At 43.8% G+C, this 15123-nt stretch overlaps 1 protein-coding gene across 1 annotated transcript in view; it reads right to left on the bottom strand.

Annotated features, from left to right (window-relative positions):
• The window catches only part of RIN2 (Ras and Rab interactor 2), a 172535-nt gene extending 167918 nt beyond the window's left edge, over nt 1–4617 (bottom strand). The window contains exon 1 of the mRNA XM_075862965.1: nt 4534–4617. The gene's annotated coding sequence lies outside the window, so the exon portion shown is untranslated. The remainder of the gene's footprint in view (nt 1–4533) is intronic.
• Nucleotides 4618–15123: the final 10506 nt, after the last annotated feature.

The raw sequence follows: 15123 nt of genomic DNA, 5'->3' as shown, positions 1-15123 counted from the left end.
CTCGGATGCCAGCTGTGCCCTGCTCTCTATTCCAACAATTCCACAGGGGCTAAGGTCTCCTTCAAGCACAGTTTTATTTTTTCAGCTTTTTTTTTTTTTAAATATCTTTTTTATTATCAGTTTTCACATTTTCTTACAAACATTTCACGTAACAGTTACATCATGAGTGCGCAGCACTCTACTGTCATGGAATTAACTTTGAATTAAATTCAACATAACACATAAACACATAAACATGGCATAATTGTCTATCTTCAGACGGACCGAAAGCATGACTTCCCCCAACCCCGACACGACCTAGGTCATCAATAAGTTTCTACTCATCCTTTTTCCCCCAGCTGATTCAGAGTTGCAACCCCCTTTTCAGCTTTTTAAATCACATGTAAAAAACACCATGTAATTCAAGCGGTTTTAGTGGCTTTTTAGATGTGTTTTTGTTGCATTTTATATGTAGTCCCATTTTATTTTGTGCATGCGTTTTTACAGGCGTTTTTGAAGTCCTATAGAGAGTTTATGGAAAAAATGCACAAATAAAATACACTGAAAAAGTAAGTAACAGCTGTGGGCGGAATTGCGGACGGAAAATATCCAGCAGAATACAGTAACAGCAAAGTGGGTGAGATTTAATAAATCTCATCCACACGATGCGTAAATATTCCGAGCAGAAACTGACCTACAGTGCGTATTTTTCGGATTAAATTGCTGCGTTTTCAGAGGAAATTTCATAATCTCCTAGCATTAAAAAAAAAACAGGAAAATACACACCATTTTCTGCAGTCGAAAACGCAGGAAATGGTGCATTTTTGCCGCTGCGGAATGTCTGCTACTTTCAACGGAATTGCTGCAAAAATTTTCTGCAGCAATTCCGTTACGTGTGGACAGGACCTTACAGCTTATAATCCTTAGGCCTCATGCACACATCCTTCACCGTTTTGACGTCCGTTTGAAACGGATCCGTGTGTCCGTTATGACTTCCGTGTGCTTTCCGTTTTCACTCAGTGTCCATTCCATTGTTCCGTTTTAAACGGACGTTGTGCTTCCGTTTGTCTTTCGCTTTAAAAACGGAAGGTATTAAATTAACTTGTCACATGACACAGGGGACACCTATAGGAACGTCACATGATCGTTTTGGCGCCGTTTTCTCTAGCTTTTAGAGCAAATGAACTACAGCAAAGTGCAATGTGTGTATTTACTTACTTATTTTCTGACGCTGTGCACGAATTCCCTGCTCCCAGCGACGCTGCAACAGCTCCTTTGAAAGCTCCTCCCACGCGGCATCCTTTTTGTACCGGTCGTGGTACGATTCTGCCCGCATATCCCACAGTTCTGGGTGGTCATGCACCATTGTGATCAGTCTATCCACAACCATCTTGTTTGTTGAATGCTGTGAACTTTGGCACACCCAGCCGTTGCTTGGCAACGGATCCGTCCAAAACAGACGACACACGGATGCCTTCCGTGTGCCGTCCGTTATTTTGATGGACCCATAGACTTCAATGGGCCTCACGGTCACTGAACAACTGACAAATGTAGGACATGCTCTACTTTTGACGGAACGGAACAACGGAATCTTCAAAACAACGGAAGTGTGCACGGCACCATTGAAATGAATGGGTCAGGGTGCTATCAGTGAGAAAAACGGATAGCACCCTCAAGAAAATAACTCAAATGGGCATGAGTCCTTAGTCATTTTACTTTTATGACATTTGCTCACAATTATTGCATATATGCCAAAAACCTGATGTTCAGTGTGAACAGGATATACGTGGCCTGTGACATCACATTGCCTGTCCTGTTCTGTAGGTTTGATGTACAATGTAGGGGTTTAGAGATAATATTCACATGAATCAGGCTATTATCTGACACCACCATTGCATGAAATGACATGATCAGGCAAGATCTCCTCCTCAGATGGGAAAGTCATCTTGCCAAGAGCTGCACGGCTTTCATCTCAAGGTTTCACAGCAATTCCACCTGTGACATACACTCACGCTGCAACTAGAAAATCATTCCAGGGTAGACAGCGGATTAAACTTCGGGAGCCCAATGGATTACGGATACAGGATTTAAGAAGCCATTCTGCTCTATGTCACTGACAGTTTTAACCCATGGATAAACCATCCAAAAAAATCAGAATATTTAGCACGAATATAAAGAGAAAGAAAAAAAGGATCACTTAGAGAAAATATGGATGAATGAAATACTCGCTGGACTCATGCACACGTTTGTTTTACAGATCCGCATAGTATGGATCGGAAATACACTGGCCTTAGTATTCTTGTGGAGGTAGGTACTCTAACCTGGAAGCATTAGGGTATGTTCACACGCTAAACTAAAAACAGCTGTAAGATACGGAGCTGTTTTCAAGGGAAAACATCCTCTTTGATTTTCAGCCGTTTTTTAAGCATCAAGCGTTTTTTGATGCGTTTTTTGAGCGGTTTTTTCTATTAACACAATCAAAAACATCTCCAAAAACGTCTCAAGAACTGACATGCACTTCTTTTTACGGGGTGTTTTTATTACGCGCCTTTTTTTTAAATCCCCTGCGTAAAAAAACACCCTGTCGGAACAAAAAACCATTTTTCCCATTGAAATCAATGGGCAGATGTTTGGAGGTGTTCAGCTTCCGTTTTTCCAGCCGTTTTTTGGAGCGTTTTTCAGCTGAAAATAAGCCGTGTGAACATACCCTCAGGGAGAATACGGTGCCTCATTGGGGTACCGTACAGTGGCACATAACGCCTATAGTTCCGTAATAAAGACCCATAGCCATACTGGTACATTTTTCAGAATTCCCCTGTCTCTTGTTTTACGTTTTTAACTGGTTTCCGGTTTTGCTTATACTGACCATGACTGACCTTGTTTCAAATGCTACCGCGTACTGAAAGTTGTCAGTCATCATGATTACTATATCTGCTAAAGAGTAACGGTACTTTCAAAAAACATTTTATATGTCATAGGGACAAATCAGAATCTTAGAACGGTGGGGGCCCGGGTTCCGAGATCCCCACCACCACTGAAAGAAGGTGCAGAAGCATTCAGCCAAGCCCCCGACACCGTCAGCCGTGATCGGCACTCCTTGTCAGTCTGAAGACGGGCGCATAAACGTTTTATGTGGGCCCGTCTTCAGCCTTAGGAGGAGCGGTCAACGGAGCGCTTCTGCATCTTCATTTCAGCGACAATTTGGGTCTCAGCACCATGACCCCACCCATCAAAACTTCTGATACATCTCTATGACATAGAAGACATTGTCTTTTTCAGCTGCAGGTACAACAGGACTATATTGTAGAGTAAATTGTTACAAATAAATAACATTAGGGATTAGCAGAACATTAGATCATGCCCCGTGCGGTACTTCTCTAGGTGCCCTCTTTCCCTTGTGGTGTTTTGTCATGCAGTGTACAAATTATAAGTGCCATATGTTGAGAAAAAAATAAAGTTGCCTAAATAACAATGCTGTATAAACTATAGTGCATTCACCATCACCACCATACCCTGCAAAACTAATGCCAGTGCCACACAAAGTAAATACCACCATACAATGCTCAAATAATACCGCCATACAGTGCTCAAATAATACCGCCATACAGTCACCAAATAACAGCTCCATGTGCCATTTCATTTCAGTGCTATACGACTTTTAATACTGATGTGCCCCCTTCAGCAGCCATGTCTCCCCTTCAGTAGCCATTTTTCCCCCTCAGCAGCCATGTCTCCCCTTCAGCAGCCATGTCTCCCATTATATATAAAAAAAGAAATCCTTTTTTGTCAATTTGCTAAAAACTCTATATAGTTTGAGAGTATGAGGTTTTTTTTTTTCTTATATCTGTAGCGGAAAAGTTGGGGCCTCCAATATGCCTACAACAGCTACATCTTTGCCACGGGATGTCGCTTAGTCTACTAGACTCCTGTATCTATGCCAATACATAACTGTGTAGATTTGCCACTCAGGAGCCTGGGTATGATGGGCGATAACCACAGTGTGAACTGCAATGACAACTATATTGGTGGTTATCCAGCTTTCCCAGATACAGCTGACAGAAGAGGGCAACTCAAGGACAGTCTGACCATGCTTACCTGAGCTGGGCAACGCCTGGCGCAAGTGTTACACGTCCTACATGATCTCTGGCGTGCCACTGATTCACACACAGAGACTGCAGGGTGACTCACTGTGAGGACAATTTCAATTGACTTCTATGAGTCGTGATTCGGTCACTGTGGCATCGCGCAGAAGTTGCAGTTATCCATAACTTTTGGTGCCCATCACAGACGCATCGTGACAGATGAATTCTACGCCATACTGAGGCAGAAGTCATAGTCTGGCCATAGCCTTATGATTGACGATGTATTAATGCTATAGATAGGATATACATTTCAGCATTCAAAGTTACAGTAGAATAAGAAACAACATTACTTGGGTGATGATGACTGGCAGCTCTGTGGGGAAGGACTATGAGGAGGCTCTATTACACAATGCTGCCAGCCAGCAATCACTGCCCACAAGCTGTGTATTGCGTGCCCAGCACACCTTCTTACCTGCCAGGGTGCTTTCTCTATATTACTGGTGTACTGCCCAGAGGTCGCTAGTATCCGTCCCTGTGCCCAGTGCCCACTGTGTGTGCTGAGACTGGAACCGGCAGAATGAAGTGTCCTCTTCCTCTAGAGACATTCATAAGAAGCGAGTCTCAAGTAGCGATCCCTAGGCGCATGCGCGTCTCTCCCGTTCCTCCCCCTGCCGCATTACTTACATTCGCTCTCACCCCGGGCAAGACAATGGCAATAGTAATGAGGAGGCCGGGCACAGCGCTGGGATAAAGCAAACTTTGCCCTGGTCTAGTGTTCCCGTCACGTGGTGAGGGCTATTGTCTCCCTGGAAACACCCCTCAAATCTGTTGTGGCTACTACGTGATACTTAATGGCTAGTGACAACACACACAACCCGTAGACTTCAACAACCATGATGCGTAGGTTTAGGGCAACCTCTTGAGGTACTTTGCAGGATATACTAGCTACTAATATATCCTGTAATTTGTAAAGTACCTTAGAAGTCATCTGGTGTGTAATAATAGAATATCTCTGCTAGGCTAGAGAATGGATTGAATTACAAGTCCCTTTAAGAACTTTGGTAGGTAGTGCACACCGTGTGCGTCATTTCTAAATTGTGCCCTCAAGTGGGTGTGGCCTCATGTTCTCCGCCAAGTTTTCTGGAGTCAGTTGAATGAATGATTTGGGCAACATATAAACGAAAATACATCATAAGGCAAAAGGATCACCTATCCGCAGGATAGGTAACAATTGTCTGATCACTGGGACCCCCACCAATCGCAAGAACAGGGTTCCTAAACCCCCAATTCCTTGTCATTGATCGACCGCAGTGAGGAGAACATTGAATGGAGTGGTGGTAAGGCGTGCGCGCTGCTGCTCCATTCATGTCAATGACGGAAACAGCGCTCGACTATTTCAGTCAGATGTTGATTGGCGCATGCTTGACCAATGCTCAATTCAAGCTTCTCACTGCTGTGGATCAAGTGAGGAGGTCAGGGGTTCGGGACCCTCATTCTCACGATTGGTTGGGGTCCCAGAGATCCAAAAATTGCCACCTATACTGTGGATGGGTGATAATTGTCCATTCTGGGAATCAGGGCCAGCCTTTGGGGTGTGTGACCTGTGCCATCGCACAGGGCACATCACTCCAGCAGGTGGAAGGGGGCGCTGCGCTGATTCCCTTCCCCTGCTTGTGTTTTTGAAGCGCCTGGGCCCGGCGACTCTGCAGCTGCCTTTCCGCCCAGGCGCTCCTTCTCTACTGTAGCAGCGCCACCGGGCAAGAGCGTACCAGTGCAGCCTGCCGGGATGGGCCTCCCCCCATGCCCAGTGGCGCTGCTAGTAGCCGCTATGGCTGCTACAGTGGTAGCGATGCCACATTCAATAGCATCTGCATCCTTAGGACGCAGATTCCATTGAATCCTATGGCAGAGCATGAAGGTATCTCCCTTCTCTGCCATTTACTAGACTACAGGCACCCTGCACAGGCCGGCGTGGATCCCGTCGGCATTGTGGAGCAGCTCCATTCATCGTGGGAACGGGGCCTAGTTGAGTAAAAAAATTTTGTTTTATTTGTTTGGGGAGCACTGTCTACAAGGGGGCATTGTGGGGCTGTTTGGCACTGGCTACAAGGGGGAGGTGGGGGTCTGTATGGCACTGTCTACAAGGGGGACGTGGGGGGCTGTATAGCACTGTCTACAAGGGGGTGAGTGTCACTGTATACAAGGGGGACTTGGGCTGTATGGCACTGTCTACAAGTGGGAGGTAGGGGCACTGTCTACAAGGGGAAGGTGGGGGGGCGGGGGCAGTATGGCACTGTCTACAAGGGGGAGCTGGGTGCTGTATGGCACTCTACAAGGGGGAGGAGGGGGGCTGTATGGCATTGTCAACAAGCGGGAGGTGGGGGCTGTATGGCACTGTCTACAAGGGGTAGGTGAGGGGCACTGTCTACAAGGGGGAGGTGGGGGGCTGTATGGCACTATCTACAGGGGTGCTGTATGGCAGAATCTACAGGGGACTGGATGGCACAATCTACAGGGGACTGGAAGGAACAATCTACAGGGGACTGGAAGGCAGAATCTACAGGCGGGGGCACTATAAGGGAGGGGCTGTGTGAGGCACCCAGGGGGACGACGACATTATATTGTGGGAAGGGCACTAAGGCGGCATTATACTGTGTGAAAAGGCATAGAGTACGTGACAGATAGTTTACATTAGTGTCCCCCACTGTGGCTTAGAAGACACATGTGTCTCTCAGGCCCCTATTAGGTGCTCAGTAGCTGGAGCTGGAGCTAGGCTTTCCTTCACCGGGGGCATAGATTAAGTATGCCCACCTCCTGTCACCACTTACATGCACACCTTGAACTTAATAAAGGGGTTTTCTGGAGAGAGAAAATTGATGGCCTATTCTCAGGAGTGCAAGTGTTGCTTCCCCTTCATTCCCTACTTGCTCTGTTCACACTTGTAGCGTTTGTTCACAGTATTACAGCCTTCTCCTATTCAAGTGAATGGGAGAATGCTGTAGTGGGAGAAGGCTGTAATACTGTGTACCACCACTCCAAGTCTGTCGAAGGATTGAGCATTCTGAGCGATGAAGGTGAAGCAGCGCTCATACAAAACAGCTAATCAGCGGGGATGTTGAGGAAGTGCGGGTGCGTGGGGTGACGCTCCATATGCGGCGGGTGTCGGCTGTATTTTACAGCGGACACCCGGGACTAACAGCCGAGAGCAGCGATCGTGCTGCACCTGGCTCTTTAACCCCTCAAATGCTGCGGTCAATCGCGACCACAGCATCTGAGGCGTTGAAAAAAAGGGGGCGGCCCCCTCTGACAGCTCATCAACCCCCCCCCCCCCCCGCAGTGTGATCGGGAGGTGACGATTGTTATGGCAGCCCAGGGGCCTAATAAAGGGCCCCAGCTCTGCCTTCACTCTGAGGGTATGTTCACACGACAGCGTCCGCCTGAAAACATCCCCGTAATTTCAGCCGTAACGGCATGTGCAGGCGCTTGAACGCCGCGTCCAGTACGGACGTAATTGGTGCTGCTATTCATTGGAGTCAATGAATAACGGCTCCAATTACGGCCAAAGAAGTGACAGGTCACTTCTTTGACGCGGGCGTCTATTTACGCGCCGTCATTTGACAGCGGCGCGTAAATATACGCCTCGTGTGAACAGACAAACGTCTGCCCATTACTTTCAATGGGCAGATGTTTGTCAACGCTATTGAGGCGCAATTTTCGGACGTAATTCGGGGCAAAAACGCCCGAATTAGGTCCGTAATTAGTGCGTGTGAACATACCCTGACTGTTAAGCCCTGCCTGCCCTTAACAGAAGCCTGTAAAAATGATGATATAATGCAATAGGTTAGTATTGCAGTATATTGTACCAGCGATCTAATGATCGCTGGTTCAAGTCCCCTAATAAAGTGTGTAAAAAAAAAAAAATCAAACAAAGTTTTTAGTAGTAAAAAGAAAATTAAAAGTTAAAAAAACCCACCTCTTTCCATTTTCCCCCTAAAGTATTGTAAAAAATTAAAAAAGTAAATAAAATTTGTATCGCTGCGTCCGTAAAAGTCTGAACTATTACTATATAGCGTCATTTAACGCGCAGGGTGAACGCCATAAAAAATGTAAAATGCCAAAATCGTTTTTTGGTCAACTTAGCTCTAAAATGTTTTTAATAAAAAGTGATAGTTCTATGTACCAAAAAATGGTACCTTTAAAAACTACAGCTCGTCCCGCAAAATATAAGCCCTCACACCGCTGAATCGGAAAAAAAATAAAAAAGTTATGGCTCTCAGAATTTGACGACATAAAACCTTTTTTTTTTAACAAAAACTTTATTATCAATAAAAGCAGTAAAATATATAAAAAACGATATAAATTTTGTATCACCGTAATTGTATTGAGCCACAGAATAAAGATAAGTTGTCGTTTTTACCGCACGGTGAAAGCCGTAAAAACGAAACCCAAAAAACAATTGGGGAACCACAGTTTTTTCCAACTTCAGCCCGCAAATAATTTTTTTCAGTTACCCAGTAACTATAAATGGTACCAAAAGAAACTACAACTCCTTCCGCAAAAAATAAACCCTCACACCACTCTATTGATGGAAAAATAAAAAAGTTATGTCTCTTGGAATGCGGGGAATGAAAAACAAAAATCACAAAATGACTTTGTCCCGAAGGGGTTAAAGAGGCTTTTTGTTCTTTTCCTGTTCTTCTTGTTCTTTTCTATATAGACCTTGGAAGTGCTGCTTGTGTCAACTACTAGTGTTGGGAACATCACACACATTTACGTGCAATCCATGAACAAGAGCAGATAGTTACTTAAAGAGGCTCTGTCACCAGATTTTGCAACCCCTATCTGCTATTGCAGCAGATAGGCGCTGCAATGTAGATTACAGTAACGTTTTTATTTTAAAAAAACTAGCATTTTTGGCCAAGTTATGACCATTTTTGTAGTTATGCAAATGAGGCTTGCAAAAGTCCAAGTGGGTGTGTTTAAAAGTAAAAGTCCAAGTGGGCGTGTATTATGTGCGTACATCGGGGCGTTTTTAATACTTTTACTAGCTGGGCGCTCTGAAGAGAAGTAACATCCTCTTCTCTTCAGAACGCCCAGCTTCTGACAGTGCAGACCTGTGACGTCACTCACAGGTCCTGCATCGTGACGGCCACATCGGCACCAGAGGCTACAGTTGATTCTGCAGCAGCATCAGCGTTTGCAGGTAAGATCGACTTACCTGCAAACGCTGATGCTGCTGCAGAATCAACTGTAGCCTCTGGTGCCGATGTGGCCGTCACGATGCAGGACCTGTGAGTGACGTCACAGGTCTGCACTGTCAGAAGCTGGGCGTTCTGAAGAGAAGAGGATGTTACTTCTCTTCAGAGCGCACAGCTAGTAAAAGTATTAAAAACGCCCCGATGTATGCACATAATACACACCCACTTGGACTTTTACTTTTAAACACACCCACTTGGATTTTTGCAAGCCTCATTTGCATAACTACAAAAATGGTCATAACTTGGCCAAAAATGCTCGTTTTTTAAAAATAAAAACGTTACTGTAATCTACATTGCAGCGCCTATCTGCTGCAATAGCAGATAGGGGTTGCAAAATCTGGTGACAGAGCCTCTTTAATGTTTGCCCAAAAAAGTTCAAATGTTTGTTATTTCCAAACATAAATGTCTCTGTGTTTCTTTCTACTTGTGGGATATCAATCTTTGATTTATTCTCTTAAGAACATTAGATTATTTATTACTGTAAGTGACCTTTATTCTGGTACCCAACGGAACAGGTAGATTTGAGTTTATTAGACAAAGATGCTGTAAATAATTATCACCTGTAACGGAAGAGACTCTCTCAGTAGACATGTTAAGTTTTTGAAAAACTTCAGACAATAACAAGAAGCTGGAAAATATACCATGCCAATTTAAATTAGGAAGTGCAGCTCTGGAGCACAGGCTGTTTCTATAACAACTAAGAAAAAAAGAGCAACATACAGTAATAATAATAAGACAATGGATATTATCAGACCCACTAAATGCCATTCTCTCAGAGGCTTAAGGCCCTTTTATATGGGGTAATGATCAGGCTCGTTGTTTGGCTGATAGAATCGTTTATGCGAGAAAAAGGGTCGCTTGTTGGCAGCACATCTTCCCGTGTAAACCTCAAAACTGCTGACAGCACAATATAGGGGTGGGCATTATAACAATAGCTTTAGTCTCCATCATGCATGTTGTATGACTCAGAAACCGACTTTTAATTCCCCTGCTGCTGCGGTCATACGGGCCACTCTCTGAGTGACGGCTCTAGCCTCCACTCAGGAGACCGCTAGAGAAGTCATTTAGGGGGGAGGGGCTGGCAGCATTGTAGAAACCAGGAGCAAATCCACATCGAATGCCCCCCTCAGTGGCACTTACACTGGCGGTGCTTGGGAAATTAAACATCAATTAAACAAAAGGTGTTGTTACAATTCCCTCCACTATATCATGCTGTCAGCAGTTTTGAGGCCTCAAAACTGCTGACAGATTTCCTTTACTATGAGACACAGGAGAGTTTATATAAAAGGAGTTGGTGCTATGTATTGGCCTGGAAAATGCACCATATTTATTAAGGGTAAAAACAAAAAGGGAGATTAAGAGCATGGCCAGACGTGGCGGAATTGCTCTGAAATTCCGCTGCGGACACTCCGCAGCGGACCCGTTTCTCCATTGCCTTCCACAGCTTTTTAGTAGGGTTCGTTTGCACGATGCAGACAATTCCGCTGCGGAGCATAGGCTGCGGTGCGGAATTTGGTGTCCGCAGCATACAATGGTTGTTGTGGACATGTGGCGGACTGTTTGCGGACTCATTGCGGAATTTCTCCATTGACTTCAATGGAGATTCAAAATTCCGCAATGAAGTCCGCAGATGTTATGTAGATGTTATGTGTGCTGCGGAGCGTATTGGTTTTTTAACATGACATTTCTAGGTCTATGTATTTCTAGGTCTACAGCCAGACTGAGGAAGTCAATGGGGCTCCCGTAATTACGGGAGCGTTGCTAGGCGACGTCAGTAAATAGTCACTGTCCAGGGTGCTGAAAGAGTTAAGCGATCGGCAGTAACTGTTTCAGCACCCTGGACAGTGACTACCGATCACAATATACATCAACCTGTAAAAAAAATAGAAGTTCCTACTTACCGAGAACTCCCTGCTTCTTCCTCCAGTCCGGCTTCCCATGATGACGTTTCAGTCTAAGTGACGGCTGCAGCCAATCACATCCAGGGAGGTCGGGCTGGATGCCGAAAGAGGGACGCGTCACCAAGACAACGGCCGGTAAGTATGAAATTCTTTTACTTTCACTAGGGAAAGTGCTGTCCCTTCTCTCTATCCTGCACTGATAGAGAGAAGGGAAGTACTTTCACCTCAATCCGCCACGTCTGGGCATGCCCTAAGGCTGGCGTCTCATATGCCAGTCTTAATAAAAAGAGCGCTGGAGTAAAATATACCTCATTTATTAAGAGGCACATGTCTCTTAATAAATGAAGCACTACTCTGCCTGTCTGTATGCCAGGAAGGAAAATCTACGGAAGCTATCAGCTGAAATGGCTTTCTTATATAATTTACGCTTCTGGCGTAAATGATAATACATTTGTTGGGCCATGCCTCCTTCATTAAGCCCCACCTACTTTTCTGAAAAGTGGCCGAGGTAAAAATGTAACTTTTTTTGTATGCCAGTATAGTGCTTGGTGAATTCCACCCAAAGTGTTTGGTTTACTTCTGAAATAAGCAGCATTCTTGTAAAAGGTTATATGGTTATTTATTTTTTTACCCTATGGGGCATATTTATAAATTGTAGTCAGTTTATCTTTTCAAATGCTGGAAACGTGAAATATCTGTTATAAAGAGTCTCATGTACAACATATTACACACTTAGTTTGACATATTCACCTGCCAATATGTTTACAAGTCAGTATATTTTTTCACCAAAAAATAGGTTACTTCTATTCAGCATCAGACTGGACAGGTTCACATTGGATAAGCAATTGACTCCAAAGTCAGCTTCAAAAAAGGACATATTCTTCTGGAACTTTGGGGCCCTGTTATGATAGGGTCCCATTATTGTGTCAGAGCCTGGGCCCATTGTAGGATCCTCTGGTCGTCCAGTCTGAACCTGCAGCCACTACTACCATTGTTTGATAATTGTGGCTTCATTTGCACTAACAGACACCAGTGATCAAAAACATGTCAGTAAATGTCCTGTCTAAATAAATCGAGTATCCCTGCTTATACTAGACCAGGGGTCAGTAACCTTTTGCATTCCAGCTGATGTAAAACTACAATTCCCAGCATGCCCTCACAGCCTTTGGCTGGAATAATAAGGTCTTTGGCGGTCAGTGCATACTGGGAGTTGTAGTTTCGCAACAGCTGGAGTGCCGAAGGTTGCTGACCCCTGTAGACTATGCAATAAATCTCAATGTTGGCATTTATTAGTGCAATCTATTCTCTGTAGCCACAGCACACCCTGTTGTGCCCTATTAGTACCTGAAAACCAGTTGACAGATCATTTACTTTTACTTTACCATCTAGATTCTCCACACATATTAGTTTTCTTTGAACTGCAACTCAGTAGGGTTACTGGAAACGCTCCTCTATATTGTGGTCTTATCTAATAAATGTGTCCCAGAGGTCACCATTTCCAAAATCCACGCTGACTTAACCCACTAAGAATGTAATTAACACTACAGGCACCCTGTGGGCTAATAAATGTCCCATAATGAATAGCCTCTCCTGTATAGATGGTGATGTACTATGTTTTTACATTTTCACTCTGCTGTGTAATTATGTAAAGAACAATCATGTTGAGAAATCAGAGTGCGACTTCTGCATACCTAAGTAATGGAACATGAACATAGTACTGTTGAAGTAAATACAATAAAGTGCATCAAATCTATGCTAAACAGTTCAATGTTCTTACAGTGAACTCAAAAGTGGTTAAAAAGTTTTAGCGTTTTCCATTAGGTTCGTTATTTTTTTTACGGCTTTTGAGACAAGCTATTGCTTTCTTACCACAGTGAGTTTCCCTACAGACAAAAAAAAGTGAACGTCTCATGTATTTCATTTTAATTACCTAGCTATACGGTATGTCTGTAGAAGAGAATTAATGTGTTTGTTCTCTTTTTCAATGTTTTTAGAGACCCACACTTCCTTCCTGTATTGTCTGCATATGCGTCTCATTTATGGAAGCTGAAATTAATTAGAGAAATGTCATTAATTTTTAGTTACCAGGAACTTCGATTTGATTGGTAATAGGGTCCATTCACCTGTTGTGATTAGAACCGCATCGAAAAACCGCACCCAAAACCGCATGTGTTTTTACAGCGATTTTCTATGCTGTAGCGGTAAAAACGCAACAACATCGAAAGATGCATCAAATCGCTATAAAAACACATGCCTTTTTTTGGTGCATTTTTGCAATGCAGTTCTAACTGCACCATAATTGCAATGTGTGAATGGACCCTAAGGCCGGGTTCCCACGTAGCGTAAACACTGCAGAATTTCCGCAACGGAATTCTGTGCGGAAAATTTACAGTAGCAGCAAAGTGGATGAGATTTAGAAAATCTCATGCCCACGCTGCGGAAAAAACGCAGCGTAAACATTAATAAATTGACCCACCTTGCGTAATTTAATTCCGCAGCATGTCAGTTTATGCTGCGTATTGTTGATTTTCTGCTCTGGCTCTTCCCCATTGAATTCAATGGGGATGCAAAACCCACAACAGAAAGCCAAGTGTTGCGACTTTTGCGGTGTATTCGCAGTGATTACGCCGCGAAAACCGCAACTACGGACAAAAAAAAAAATCATACTTATCTAGAACGCCCTCCTTCTTCCTGCAGTCCGGTCTCCTGGAATGACGTTGCATCCCATGTGACCGCTGCAGACATTTACAGGCTGCAGTGTCACATGGCCTGCAACGACATCCAGGGAGGTCGGAGCGGACGTCAGAGGAGGGAGGGGGTAAGTATGAACGGCTTTCTTCCGCAGCAAGTATTCCGTTTGAAAAACCGCACCACAATGTGGACGGAATGTACTGCGGGTTCCAAGTAGGACACGCTGCATAATTTTTACGTAGCGTATCTGCCCCGTGGGAACCCAGCCTAAGGCTTAGGCTATGCTCACATCTGCATTGTTATTTTTATTTTTTTCTGTTCCGTCATAGAAACAGAAGAATTAAAATGATGAAAGTGCCAGATCCTCACATGATGGACACCAACGGCGTCCGACGGAGCACATTGACATTAATGAGTTTTTTCAGATTTCCGTCATTTTCCCATACAAGATAATGCAGCATTTGTCCAGGATTTTTGGAAGAATCTGCAACGGAGGCTCCTAATGAAGCATCCAACAGATATGTGAACGAAGCCTTATGTTATGTTCACATGGCATATGTTTAGGCTAAAAAATACGAGGTTGATTTCAAAGTAGAAAACAGCTGTTGAAATCCAGATGTTTTTGGTGCTGATTTTAAAATAATTTTTGCAAAAGTTTTTTAAGCCTATTTTGATTCATATGTGCGCAACTTTTTTTGTAATATCAATGGGAAACGGGAAAAATCAGCTTGTAAAATGCTTCAAGAAGTGACATGTCACTTCTTTTTTACAAACCATTTTTTACAGTGGTATTTCATTGAGCAGTTAAAGATATACTTCGTATTAAAATCAATCGGATGCTGTTTTCAGGCATATTTCAGGTGTATTTCAGAGCGTAATCCAAGCGTTTTTTTCTCCGAAATGCACATGTAAAAAATATGCCGTGTGAACATGGACTCATGATGACTGAGGCGCCTCCGACAGGAGCCTCTGCCAACCAAGCCGTCAGCCCAGCTCGCTGACGGATTCAGCTGTCAACAGCGTTCTACAGCTTCTATGTACAGTGATACATAGAAGCTGCGGAAGTGAGAGGGTAAACATTTTTTAATAAAAGCAAATGACAAAAGTGCTTTTTTATGCTAAATACATACATTTCTTTTAAATAAAAAATAAATAAAAAATACCAAAGGTGTCCACAGATGATTCAGTCATTCTGAATGAGACAGTAGTGTA

This window comes from Rhinoderma darwinii, chromosome 4, assembly GCF_050947455.1.
Source record: "Rhinoderma darwinii isolate aRhiDar2 chromosome 4, aRhiDar2.hap1, whole genome shotgun sequence".
NCBI classification, from domain to species: Eukaryota; Metazoa; Chordata; class Amphibia; order Anura; family Rhinodermatidae; genus Rhinoderma; species Rhinoderma darwinii.
This window is presented reverse-complemented; position numbering and strand designations above follow the sequence as displayed.